General features: G+C 66.6%; 1 protein-coding gene across 1 annotated transcript in view; it reads right to left on the bottom strand.

The window, feature by feature from the left end:
- cfap299 (cilia and flagella associated protein 299) overlaps positions 1-12,110 on the bottom strand; it is a 694,354-nt gene that overhangs the window by 597,487 nt on the left and 84,757 nt on the right. The window lies entirely within an intron of this gene.

The following is a 12,110-nucleotide window of genomic DNA, read 5'->3' as shown; positions in this document are numbered from 1 at the left end:
CGCGAGGGAGCGCGAGGGAGCGCGAGGGAGCGCGAGGGAGCGCGAGAGAGCGCGAGAGAGCGCGAGAGAGCGCGAGAGGGAGCGAGAGGGAGCGAGAGAGCGCGAGAGGGAGCGAGAGGGAGCGAGAGAGCGCGTGAGAGAGAGCGTGAGAGAGAGCGTGAGAGAGAGCGTGAGAGGGAGCGAGAGGGAGCGAGAGGGAGCGAGAGAGAGCGAGAGAGAGCGAGAGGGCGCGAGAGGGCGGGACGGCGAGACGGCGAGACGGCGAGAGGGCGAGACGGCGAGATGGCGAGACGGCGAGAGGGCGAGAGGTTGAGACGGCGAGACGGCGAGAGAGCACGCGAGAGCGCGAGAGTGCGAGAAAGAGCGTGAGAGCGAGAAAGAGCGTGAGAGCGAGAAAGTGAGTGAGAGTGCGAGAGCGCGAGAGGGAGCGAGAGGGAGCGAAACGGAGCGAGAGGGAGCGAGAGGGAGCGAGAGAGCGCGAGAGGGAGCGAGAGGGAGCGAGAGGGAGCGAGAGGGAGCGAGAGAGCGTGAAAGGGAGCGCGAGAGGGAGCGCGAGAGGGAGCGCGCGAAGGAGCGCGAGAGGGAGCGCGAGAGAGCGCGAGGGAGCGCGAGGGAGCGCGAGAGCGAGAAAGAGCGTGAGAGCGAGAGAGAGCGAGAGAGCGCGAGAGAGCGCGAGAGAGCGCGAGAGAGCGCGAGAGAGCGCGAGAGTGCGAGAGAGCGAGAGAGAGAGCGAGGGAGAGCGCGGGAGAGCGTGGTAGAGCGCGAGAGCGAGAGAGCGAGAGAGCGAGAGAGCGAGAGAGAGCGCGAGACAGAGACTGCGAGAATGCGCAAGACAGCGAGAGACTGCGAGAGTGCACGAGACTGTGTGAGAGAGCGCGTGGGAGCGAGGGAGCGGGGGAGAGCACGAGAGCGCGAGAGAGAGCGAGAGCGCGAGAGAGAGCGAGAGCGCGAGAGAGCGCGAGAGCGCGAGAGAGAGCGAGAGCGCGAGAGAGAGCGAGAGCGCGAGAGAGCGCGAGAGAGCGCGAGAGAGCGCGAGAGAGCGAGAGAGAGCGAGAGCGCGAGAGAGAGCGAGAGCGCGAGAGAGAGCGAGAGCGCGAGAGAGAGCGAGAGCGCGAGAGAGCGAGAGAGCGAGAGACTGCGAGAATGCGAGAATGCGAGAGTGCGCGAGACTGTGTGAGAGAGCGCGTGAGAGTGCGGGAGCGAGGGAGCGAGGTAGCGGGGGTACGGGCGAGCATGCGAGAGCGAGTGAGAGAGCGAGAGAGCGCGAGAGAGCGCGAGAGAGCGCGAGAGAGCGCGAGAGAGCGAGACAGCGAGACAGCGAGACAGCGAGACAGCGAGAGACAGCGAGAGCACGAGAGAGCGCAGTAGAGCGAGAGAGCGCAAGAGAGCGCGAGAGAGCGCGAGAGAGCGCGAGAGAGCGCGAGAGAGCGCGAGAGAGCGCGAGAGAGCGCGAGAGAGAGCGAGAGAGAGCGAGAGAGCGCGAGAGAGAGCGAGAGAGCGCGAGAGAGCGCGAGAGAGCGCGAGAGAGCGCGAGAGAGCGCGAGAGAGCGCGGAAGAGCGCGAGAAAGAGCGCGAGAGCGAGAAAGGGAGCGAGAGGGAGCGGGAAAGAGCGTGAGAGCGTGAGAGCGCGAGAGAGCGAGCGCGAGAGAGCGCGAGAGAGCGCGAGAGAGCGCGAGAGAGCGCGAGAGAGCGCGAGAGAGCGCGAGAGAGAGCGAGGGAGAGCGAGGGAGAGCGAGAGAGAGTGAGGGAGAGCGAGAGAGAGCGCGAGAAAGAGCGCGAGAGCGAGAAAGAGCGCGAGAGCGAGAAAGAGCACGAGAGAGCGAGCGCGAGAGAGCGCGAGAGAGCGAGGGAGCGAGGGAGGGAGCGAGAGGGCGCGAGAGGGAGCGAGAGAGCGCGAGGGAGCGCGAGGGAGCGCGAGGGAGCGTGAGGGAGCACGAGAGAGCGCGAGGGAGCACGAGAGAGCGCGAGGGAGCACGAGAGAGCGCGAGAGAGCGCGAGAGCGAGAAAGAGCGTGAGAGCGTGAGAGCGTGAGTGAGAGTGCGCGTGAGAGCGCGAGAGAGCGAGCGCGAGAGAGCGCGAGAGCGCGAGAGCGCGAGAGCGCGAGAGAGAGCGAGGGAGAGCGAGGGAGAGCGCGAGAAAGAGCGCGAGAGCGAGAAAGAGCGCGAGAGCGAGAAAGAGCGCGAGAGCGAGAAAGAGCGCGAGAGAGCGCGAGAGGGCGAGAGCGCGAGGGAGCGAGGGAGAGCGAGGGAGAGCGAGGGAGAGCGAGGGAGAGCGCGAGAGCGCGAGAGCGCGAGAGAGCGCGAGAGCGCGAGAGAGCGCAAGAGAGCGCAAGAGCGAGAAAGAGCGCGAGAGAGCGCGAGAGAGCGCGAGAGAGAGCGAGAGAGAGCGAGGGAGAGCGCGAGAAGGAGCGCGAGAGGGAGCGCGAGGGAGCGCGAGGGAGCGCGAGAGCGAGAAAGAGCGTGAGAGCGCGAGAGCGCGAGAGAGCGCGAGAGAGCGCGAGAGAGCGCGAGAGAGCGCGAGAGTGCGAGAGAGAGAGCGAGAGAGCGAGGGAGAGCGCGGGAGAGCGTGGTAGAGCGTGAGAGCGGGAGAGCGAGAGAGCGAGAGAGCGAGAGAGAGCGCGAGACAGAGTGCGCGCGAGAGGGCGCGAGAGGGCGCGAGAGGGCGCGAGAGAGCGCGAGAGAGCGCGAGAGGGCGCGAGAGGGCGAGAGAGGGCGAGAGAGGGCGAGAGAGGGCGAGAGACGGCGAGAGACGGCGAGTGGGCGAGTGGGCGAGTGGGCGAGAGGGCGAGAGAGTACGCGAGAGCGCGAGAGAGCATGAGAGCGAGAAAGAGCGTGAGAGCGAGAAATTGCGTGAGAGTGCGAGAGCGTGAGAGAGTGAGCGAGCGAGCGCGAGAGAGAGCGCGAGAGCGCGAGAGAGAGCGAGAGAGCGCGAGAGAGCGCGAGAGAGCGCGAGAGAGCGCGAGAGAGAGCGAGAGAGAGCGAGAGAGAGCGCGAGAGAGCGCGAGAGAGCGCGAGAGAGCGCGAGAGAGCGCGAGAGAGCGCGAGAGAGCACGAGAGGGAGCGAGAGGGCGTGAAAGGGAGCGAGAGGGAGCGAAAGGGAGCGCGAGAGAGCGCGAGGGAGCGAGAGGGAGCGCGAGAGAGCGCGAGAGAGCGCGAGAGAGCGCGAGAGAGCGCGAGAGCGAGAAAGAGCGCGAGAGCGAGAAAGAGCGCGAGAGCGTGAGAGCGCGAGAGAGGGCGAGAGAGCGAGAGTGCGAGAGGGCGAGAGGGCGAGAGGGGGAGAGGGCGAGAGAGCGAGAGAGAGCGAGGGAGAGCGCGAGAGCGCAAGAGAGCGCGAGAGCGAGAAAGAGCGCAAGAGCGAGAAAGAGCGTGAGAGCGCGAGAGAGCGCGAGATCGAGAGCGCGAGAGAGCGCGAGAGAGCGCGAGATCGAGAGCGCGAGAGAGCGCGAGGTCGAGAGCGCGAGAGAGAGCGAGAGCGAGAGCGCGAGAGAGCGAGAGAGCGAGAGAGCGAGAGAGCGAGAGCGTGAGAGACTGCGAGAATGTGCGAGACTGTGTGAGAGCGCGCGGGAGCGCGGGATCGAGGGAGCATGCGAGAGCACGAGAGAGCGAGAGAGCGCGTGAAAGCGCGAGACAGCGAGAGAGAGCGAGAGACAGCGAGAGAGAGCGAGAGAGAGCTGCGCGAGAGACTGCGAGAATGCGCAAGACAGCGAGAGACTGCGAGAGTGCGCGAGACTGTGTGAGAGAGCGCGTGGGAGCGAGGGAGCGGGGGAGAGCACGAGAGCGCGAGAGAGAGCGAGAGCGCGAGAGAGCGAGAGAGCGAGAGAGCGAGAGAGCGAGAGACTGCGAGAATGCGAGAATGCGAGAATGCGAGAGTGCGCGAGACTGTGTGAGAGAGCGCGTGAGAGTGCGGGAGCGAGGGAGCGAGGTAGCGGGGGTACGAGCGAGCATGCGAGAGCGAGTGAGAGAGCGAGAGAGAGCGAGAGAGCGCGAGAGAGCGCGAGAGAGCGCGAGAGAGCGCGAGAGAGCGAGACAGCGAGAGACAGCGAGAGACAGCGAGAGCACGAGAGCGCGCGGTAGAGCGAGAGAGCGCGAGAGAGCGCGAGAGAGCGCGAGAGAGCGCGAGAGAGCGCGAGAGAGCGCGAGAGAGCGCGAGAGAGCGCGAGAGAGCGCGAGAGGGCGCGAGAGGGCGCGAGAGGGCGCGAGAGGGCGCGAGAGAGAGCGAGAGGGCGCGAGAGAGCGCGAGAGGGAGCGAGAGGGAGCGAGAGAGCGCGCGAGAGGGAGCGAGAGGGAGCGAGAGGGAGCGAGAGAGCGCGATAAGAGCGCGAGAGAGAGCGAGAGAGCGCGAGAGAGCGCGAGAGGGAGCGAGAGAGCGCGAAAGGGAGCGAGAGAGCGCGAAAGGGAGCGAGAGAGCGCGAAAGGGAGCGAGAGAGCGCGAAAGGGAGCAAGAGGGAGCGAGAGGGAGCGAGAGGGAGCGAGAGAGCGTGAAAGGGAGCGAGAGGGAGCGAGAGGGAGCGAGAGGGAGCGAGAGGGAGCGCGAGAGGGAGCGCGAGAGGGAGCGCGAGAGGGAGCAAGAGAGCGCGAGGGAGCGCGAGGGAGCGCGAGGGAGCGCGAGGGAGCGCGAGAGAGCGCGAGAGCGCGAGAGAGCGCGAGAGAGCGCGAGAAAGCGCGAGACAGCGAGAGAGAGCGAAAGAGAGCGAGAGAGAGCGAGAGAGAGCTGCGCGAGAGACTGCGAGAATGCGCAAGACAGCGAGAGACTGCGAGAGTGCGCGAGACTGTGTGAGAGAGCGCGTGGGAGCGAGGGAGCGGGGGAGAGCACGAGAGCGCGAGAGAGAGAGAGAGCGAGAGAGCGCGAGAGCGCGAGAGAGCGCGAGAGAGAGCGAGAGCGCGAGAGAGAGCGAGAGAGCGAGAGAGCGAGAGACTGCGAGAGACTGCGAGAATGTGCGAGAATGTGCGAGAATGTGCGAGAATGTGCGAGACTGTGTGAGAGCGCGCGGGATCGAGGGAGCATGCGAGAGCACGAGAGAGCGAGAGAGCGAGAGAGCGCGAGAAAGCGCGAGACAGCGAGAGAGAGCGAGAGACAGCGAGAGAGAGCTGCGCGAGAGACTGCGAGAATGCGCAAGACAGCGAGAGACTGCGAGAGTGCGCGAGACTGTGTGAGAGAGCGCGTGGGAGCGAGAGAGCGGGGGAGAGCACGAGAGCGCGAGAGAGAGCGAGAGCGCGAGAGAGAGCGAGAGCGCGAGAGAGCGCGAGAGAGCGCGAGAGAGAGCGAGAGAGCGCGAGAGAGCGCGAGAGAGAGCGAGAGCGCGAGAGAGCGAGAGAGCGAGAGAGCGAGAGACTGCGAGAATGCGAGAGTGCGCGAGACTGTGTGAGAGAGCGCGTGAGAGTGCGGGAGCGAGGGAGCGAGGTAGCGGGGGTACGGGGGAGCATGTGAGAGCGCGAGAGAGCGCGAGAGAGCGCGAGAGAGCGCGAGAGAGCAAGACAGCGAGACAGCGAGACAGCGAGAGACAGCGAGAGACAGCGAGAGCACGAGAGCGCGCGGGAGCGCGAGAGAGCGCGAGAGAGCGCGAGAGAGCGCGAGAGAGAGCAAGAGAAAGCGAGTGAGAGCGAGCGAGAGAGAGAGCGCGAGAGAGAGAGAGCGCGAGAGAGCGCGAGAGAGCGCGAGAGAGCGCGAGAGAGCGCGAGAGAGCGCGAGAGAGAGCGAGAGAGAGCGAGAGAGCGCGAGAGAGAGCGAGAGAGAGCGAGAGGAAGCGAGAGGGAGCGAGAGAGCGCGCGAGAGGGAGCGAGAGGGAGCGAGAGGGAGCGAGAGAGCGCGATAAGAGCGCGAGAGAGAGCGAGAGGGAGAGCGCGAGAGAGCGCGAGAGAGCGCGAGAGGGAGCGAGAGGGAGCGAGAGAGCGCGAAAGGGAGCGAGAGAGCGCGAGAGGGAGCGAGAGGGAGCGAGAGGGAGCGAGAGGGAGCGAGAGGGAGCGCGAGAGGGAGCGCGAGAGGGAGCGAGAGAGGGAGCGAGAGAGCGCACGAGAGGGAGCAAGAGAGCGCGAGGGAGCGCGAGGGAGCGCGAGGGAGCGCGAGAGAGCGCGAGAGAGCACGAGAGAGCGCGAGAGCGCGAGACAGCGAGAGAGAGCGAGAGAGAGCGAGACAGCGAGAGAGAGCGAGAGACAGCGAGAGAGAGCGAGAGAGAGCTGCGCGAGAGACTGCGAGAATGCGCAAGACAGCGAGAGACTGCGAGAGTGCGCGAGACTGTGTGAGAGAGCGCGTGGGAGCGAGGGAGCGGGGGAGAGCACGAGAGCGCGAGAGAGAGCGAGAGCGCGAGAGAGAGCGAGAGAGCGCGAGAGCGCGAGAGAGCGCGAGAGAGAGCGAGAGCGCGAGAGAGCGCGAGAGAGAGCGAGAGCGCGAGAGAGAGCGAGAGAGCGAGAGAGCGAGAGACTGCGAGAATGCGAGAATGCGAGAGTGCGCGAGACTGTGTGAGAGAGCGCGTGAGAGTGCGGGAGCGAGGGAGCGAGGTAGCGGGGGTACGGGGGAGCATGTGAGAGCGCGAGAGAGCGCGAGAGAGCGCGAGAGAGCGCGAGAGAGCGCGAGAGAGCGCGAGAGAGCGCGAGACAGCGAGACAGCGAGACAGCGAGAGACAGCGAGAGACAGCGAGAGACAGCGAGAGACAGCGAGAGACAGCGAGAGACAGCGAGAGCACGAGAGCGCGCGAGAGCGCGAGAGAGCGCGAGAGAGAGCAAGAGAAAGCGAGTGAGAGCGAGCGACAGAGAGAGCGCGAGAGAGAGAGCGCGAGAGAGAGAGCGAGAGAGAGAGAGAGCGCGAGAGAGCGCGAGAGAGCGCGAGAGAGCGCGAGAGAGCGCGAGAGAGAGCGAGAGAGAGCGAGAGAGCGCGAGAGAGCGCGAGAGAGCGCGAGAGAGCGCGAGAGAGCGCGAGAGAGCGCGAGAGGGAGCGAGAGAGCGCGCGAGAGCGCGCGAGAGGGAGCGAGAGGGAGCGAGAGGGAGCGAGAGGGAGCGAGAGGGAGCGAGAGGGAGCGAGAGAGCGCGATAAGAGCGCGAGAGAGAGCGAGAGAGAGCGAGAGAGAGCGACAGCGCGCAAGAGAGCGCGAGAGAGCGCGAGAGGGAGCGAGAGGGAGCGAGAGAGCGCGAAAGGGAGCGAGAGAGCGCGAAAGGGAGCGAGAGAGCGCGAAAGGGAGCGAGAGAGCGCGAAAGGGAGCGAGAGAGCGCGAAAGGGAGCGAGAGGGAGCGAGAGGGAGCGAGAGGGAGCGAGAGGGAGCGAGAGGGAGCGAGAGGGAGCGAGAGGGAGCGAGACAGGGAGCGAGAGGGAGCGAGAGGGAGCGAGAGGGAGCGAGACAGGGAGCGAGAGAGGGAGTGAGAGAGCGCGCGAGAGGGAGCGAGAGAGCGCGAGGGAGCGCGAGAGAGCGCGCGAGAGAGCGCGAGAGCGCGCGAGAGAGCGCGAGAGCGCGCGAGAGCGCGCGAGAGGGCGCGAGAGAGAGCGCGAGAGAGAGCGAGGAAGAGCGCGAGAGAGAGCGAGGAAGAGCGCGAGAGCGAGAAAGAGCGCGAGAGCGAGAAAGGGAGCGAGAGGGAGCGAGAAAGAGCGCGAGAGAGTGAGTGCGAGAGAGCGCGAGAGAGCGCGAGAGAGCGCGAGAGAGCGCGAGAGAGCGCGAGAGAGCGCGAGAGAGAGCGCGAGAGAGAGCGCGAGAGAGAGCGCGAGAGAGAGCGCGAGAGAGAGCGAGGGAGAGAGCGAGGGAGAGAGCGAGGGAGAGAGCGAGGGAGAGCGCGAGAGCGAGAAAGAGCGCGAGAGCGAGAAAGAGCGCGAGAGCGAGAAAGAGCGCGAGAGAGCGAGCGCGAGAGAGCGCGAGAGAGCGCGAGAGAGCGAGGGAGCGAGGGAGAGAGGGAGAGAGGGAGCGAGGGAGAGAGGGAGAGAGGGAGAGAGGGAGAGCGAGGGAGAGCGAGGGAGAGCGAGGAAGAGCGAGGAAGAGCGAGGGAGAGCGCGAGAGCGCAAGAAAGCGCAAGAGCGAGAAAGAGTGCGATAGCGCGAGAGAGCGCGAGAGGGAGCGAGAGAGCGTGAAAGGGAGCAAGAGGGAGCGAGAGGGAGCGAGAGGGAGCGAGAGGGAGCGAGAGGGAGCGAGAGGGAGCGCGAGAGGGAGCGCGAGAGGGAGCGCGAGAGCGCACGAGAGGGAGCAAGAGAGCGCGAGGGAGCGCGAGGGAGCGCGAGGGAGCGCGAGGGAGCGCGAGAGAGCGCGAGAGAGCGCGAGAAAGCGTGAGACAGCGAGAGAGAGCGAGAGAGAGCGAGAGAGAGCGAGAGAGAGCGAGAGAGAGCTGCGCGAGAGACTGCGAGAATGCGCAAGACAGCGAGAGACTGCGAGAGTGCGCGAGACTGTGTGAGAGAGCGCGTGGGAGCGAGGGAGCGGGGGAGAGCACGAGAGCGGGGGAGAGCACGAGAGCGCGAGAGAGAGCGAGAGCGCGAGAGAGAGCGAGAGCGCGAGAGAGAGCGCGAGAGAGCGCGAGAGAGAGCGAGAGAGAGCGAGAGCGCGAGAGAGAGCGAGAGCGCGAGAGAGCGAGAGAGCGAGAGAGCGAGAGACTGCGAGAATGCGAGAGTGCGCGAGACTGTGTGAGAGAGCGCGTGAGAGTGCGGGAGCGAGGTAGCGGGGGTACGGGTGAGCATGCGAGAGCGAGTGAGAGCGCGAGAGAGCGCGAGAGAGCGCGAGAGAGCGCGAGAGAGCGCGAGAGAGCGCGAGAGAGCGCGAGAGAGCACGAGACAGCGAGACAGCGAGACAGCGAGAGACAGCGAGAGCACGAGAGCGCGCGGTAGCGCGAGAGAGCGCGAGAGAGAGCAAGAGAAAGCGAGTGAGAGCGAGCGAGAGAGCGCGAGAGAGAGAGCGCGAGAGAGAGAGTGCGCGAGAGAGAGAGAGCGCGAGAGAGAGAGAGCGAGAGAGTGCGCGCGAGAGAGCGCGAGAGAGCGCGAGGAAGAGCGCGAGAAAGAGCGCGAGAGCGAGAAAGGGAGCGAGAGGGAGCGAGAAAGAGAGTGAGAGCGTGAGAGCGCGAGAGATCGCGCGAGATCGCGCGAGAGAGCGCGAGAGAGCGCGAGAGAGCGCGAGAGAGCGCGAGAGAGAGAGCGAGGGAGAGCGCGAGAAAGAGCGCGAGAGCGAGAAAGAGCGCGAGAGCGAGAAAGAGCGCGAGAGAGCGAGAGCGAGAGAGCGCGAGAGAGCGCGAGAGAGAGAGCGAGGGAGAGCGCGAGAAAGAGCGCGAGAGCGAGAAAGAGCGCGAGAGCGAGAAAGAGCGCGAGAGAGCGAGAGCGAGAGAGCGCGAGAGAGCGAGGGAGCGAGGGAGGGAGCGAGAGGGCGCGAGAGGGAGCGAGAGAGCGCGAGGGAGCGCGAGGGAGCGCGAGAGAGCGCGAGAGAGCGAGAAAGAGCGTGAGAGCGTGAAAGCGCGAGTGAGAGCGCGAGAGAGCGAGCGCGAGAGAGCGAGCGCGAGAGAGAGTGAGGGAGAGCGAGGGAGAGCGAGGGAGAGCGCGAGAAAGAGCGCGAGAGCGAGAAAGAGCGCGAGAGCGAGAAAGAGCGCGAGAGAGCGCGAGAGAGCGCGAGAGAGCGCGAGGGGGCGAGAGCGCGAGGGAGCGAGAGCGCGAGGGAGCGAGAGCGCGAGGGAGCGAGAGCGCGAGGGAGCGAGGGAGAGCGAGGGAGAGCGAGGGAGAGCGAGGGAGAGCGAGGGAGAGCGAGGGAGAGCGAGGGAGAGCGAGGGAGAGCGCGAGAGCGCGAGAGCGCGAGAGAGCGCAAGAGCGAGAAAGAGCGAGAAAGAGCGAGAGAGCGCGAGAGAGCGCGAGGGAGCGAGGTAGCGAGGTAGCGGGGGTACGGGGGAGCATGCGAGTGAGAGCGCGAGAGAGCGCGAGAGAGAGCAAGAGAAAGCGAGTGAGAGCGAGCGAGAGTGCGCGAGAGAGAGAGCGCGAGAGAGAGAGTGCGCGAGAGAGAGAGCGCAAGAGAGAGAGAGCGAGAGAGAGCGCGCGAGTGCGCGCGAGAGAGCGCAAGAGAGCGCGAGGAAGAGCGCGAGAAAGAGCGCGAGAGCGAGAAAGGGAGCGAGAGGGAGCGAGAAAGAGCGTAAGAGCGTGAGAGCGCGAGCGAGAGAGCGCGAGAGAGCGCGAGAGAGCGCGCGAGAGCGCGCGAGAGGGCGCGAGAGAGAGCGAGGGAGAGCGCGAGAAAGAGCGCGAGAGCGAGAAAGAGCGCGAGAGAGCGAGCGCGAGAGAGCGCGAGAGAGCGAGGGAGCGAGGGAGGGAGCGAGAGGGCGCGAGAGGGAGCGAGAGAGCGCGAGGGAGCGCGAGGGAGCGCGAGAGAGCGAGAAAGAGCGTGAAAGCGCGAGTGAGAGCGCGCGTGAGAGCGCGAGAGAGCGAGCGCGAGAGAGCGCGAGAGAGACTGCGAGAATGCGCAAGACAGCGAGAGACTGCGAGAGTGCGCGAGACTGTGTGAGAGAGCGCGTGGGAGCGAGGGAGCGGGGGAGAGCACGAGAGCGCGAGAGAGAGCGAGAGCGCGAGAGAGAGCGAGAGCGCGAGAGAGAGCGAGAGCGCGAGAGAGAGCGAGAGCGCGAGAGAGAGCGAGAGCGCGAGAGAGAGCGCGAGAGAGAGCGCGAGAGAGCGCGAGAGAGCGCGAGAGAGCGCGAGAGAGAGCGAGAGAGAGCGAGAGAGAGCGAGAGCGCGAGAGAGAGCGAGAGCGCGAGAGAGCGAGAGAGCGAGAGAGCGAGAGAGCGAGAGAGCGAGAGACTGCGAGAATGCGAGAGTGCGCGAGACTGTGTGAGAGAGCGCGTGAGAGTGCGGGAGCGAGGTAGCGGGGGTACGGGTGAGCATGCGAGAGCGAGTGAGAGCGCGAGAGAGCGCGAGAGAGCGCGAGAGAGCGCGAGAGAGCGCGAGAGAGCGCGAGAGAGCGCGAGAGAGCGCGAGAGAGCGCGAGAGAGCGAGACAGCGAGACAGTGAGACAGCGAGACAGTGAGACAGTGAGACAGCGAGAGACAGCGAGAGACAGCGAGAGCACGAGAGCGCGCGGTAGCGCGAGAGAGCGCGAGAGAGAGCAAGAGAAAGCGAGAGAGCGCGAGAGAGAGAGCGCGAGAGAGAGAGTGCGCGCGAGAGAGCGCAAGAGAGCGCGAGGAAGAGCGCGAGAAAGAGCGCGAGAGCGAGAAAGGGAGCGAGAGGGAGCGAGAAAGAGCGTGAGAGCGTGAGAGCGCGAGCGAGAGAGCGCGAGAGAGCGCGACAGAGCGCGAGAGAGCGCGCGAGAGAGAGCGAGGGAGAGCGCGAGAAAGAGCGCGAGAGCGAGAAAGAGCGCGAGAGAGCGAGCGCGAGAGAGCGCGAGAGAGCGAGGGAGCGAGGGAGGGAGCGAGAGGGCGCGAGAGGGAGCGAGAGAGCGCGAGGGAGCGCGAGAGAGCGCGAGAGAGAGCGAGAGAGAGCGAGAGAGAGCGAGAGCGCGAGAGAGAGCGAGAGCGCGAGAGAGCGAGAGAGCGAGAGAGCGAGAGAGCGAGAGACTGCGAGAATGCGAGAGTGCGCGAGACTGTGTGAGAGAGCGCGTGAGAGTGCGGGAGCGAGGTAGCGGGGGTACGGGTGAACATGCGAGAGCGAGTGAGAGCGCGAGAGAGCGCGAGAGAGCGCGAGAGAGCGCGAGAGAGCGCGAGAGAGCGCGAGAGAGCGCGAGAGAGCGCGAGAGAGCGCGAGAGAGCGCGAGACAGCGAGACAGCGAGACAGTGAGACAGCGAGAGACAGCGAGAGACAGCGAGAGCACGAGAGCGCGCGGTAGCGCGAGAGAGCGCGAGAGAGAGCAAGAGAAAGCGAGAGAGCGCGAGAGAGAGAGCGCGAGAGAGAGAGTGCGCGCGAGAGAGCGCAAGAGAGCGCGAGGAAGAGCGCGAGAAAGAGCGCGAGAGCGAGAAAGGGAGCGAGAGGGAGCGAGAAAGAGCGTGAGAGCGTGAGAGCGCGAGCGAGAGAGCGCGAGAGAGCGCGACAGAGCGCGAGAGAGCGCGCGAGAGCGCGCGAGAGCGCGCGAGAGAGAGCGAGGGAGAGCGCGAGAAAGAGCGCGAGAGCGAGAAAGAGCGCGAGAGAGCGAGCGCGAGAGAGCGCGAGAGAGCGAGGGAGCGAGGGAGGGAGCGAGAGGGCGCGAGAGGGAG

The sequence above is a fragment of the Chiloscyllium plagiosum genome, unplaced genomic scaffold, assembly GCF_037043375.1.
Source record: "Chiloscyllium plagiosum isolate Xiang-an unplaced genomic scaffold, Cpla_swu_hap1 HiC_scaffold_1, whole genome shotgun sequence".
Classification (NCBI taxonomy): Eukaryota; Metazoa; Chordata; class Chondrichthyes; order Orectolobiformes; family Hemiscylliidae; genus Chiloscyllium; species Chiloscyllium plagiosum.
This window is presented reverse-complemented; position numbering and strand designations above follow the sequence as displayed.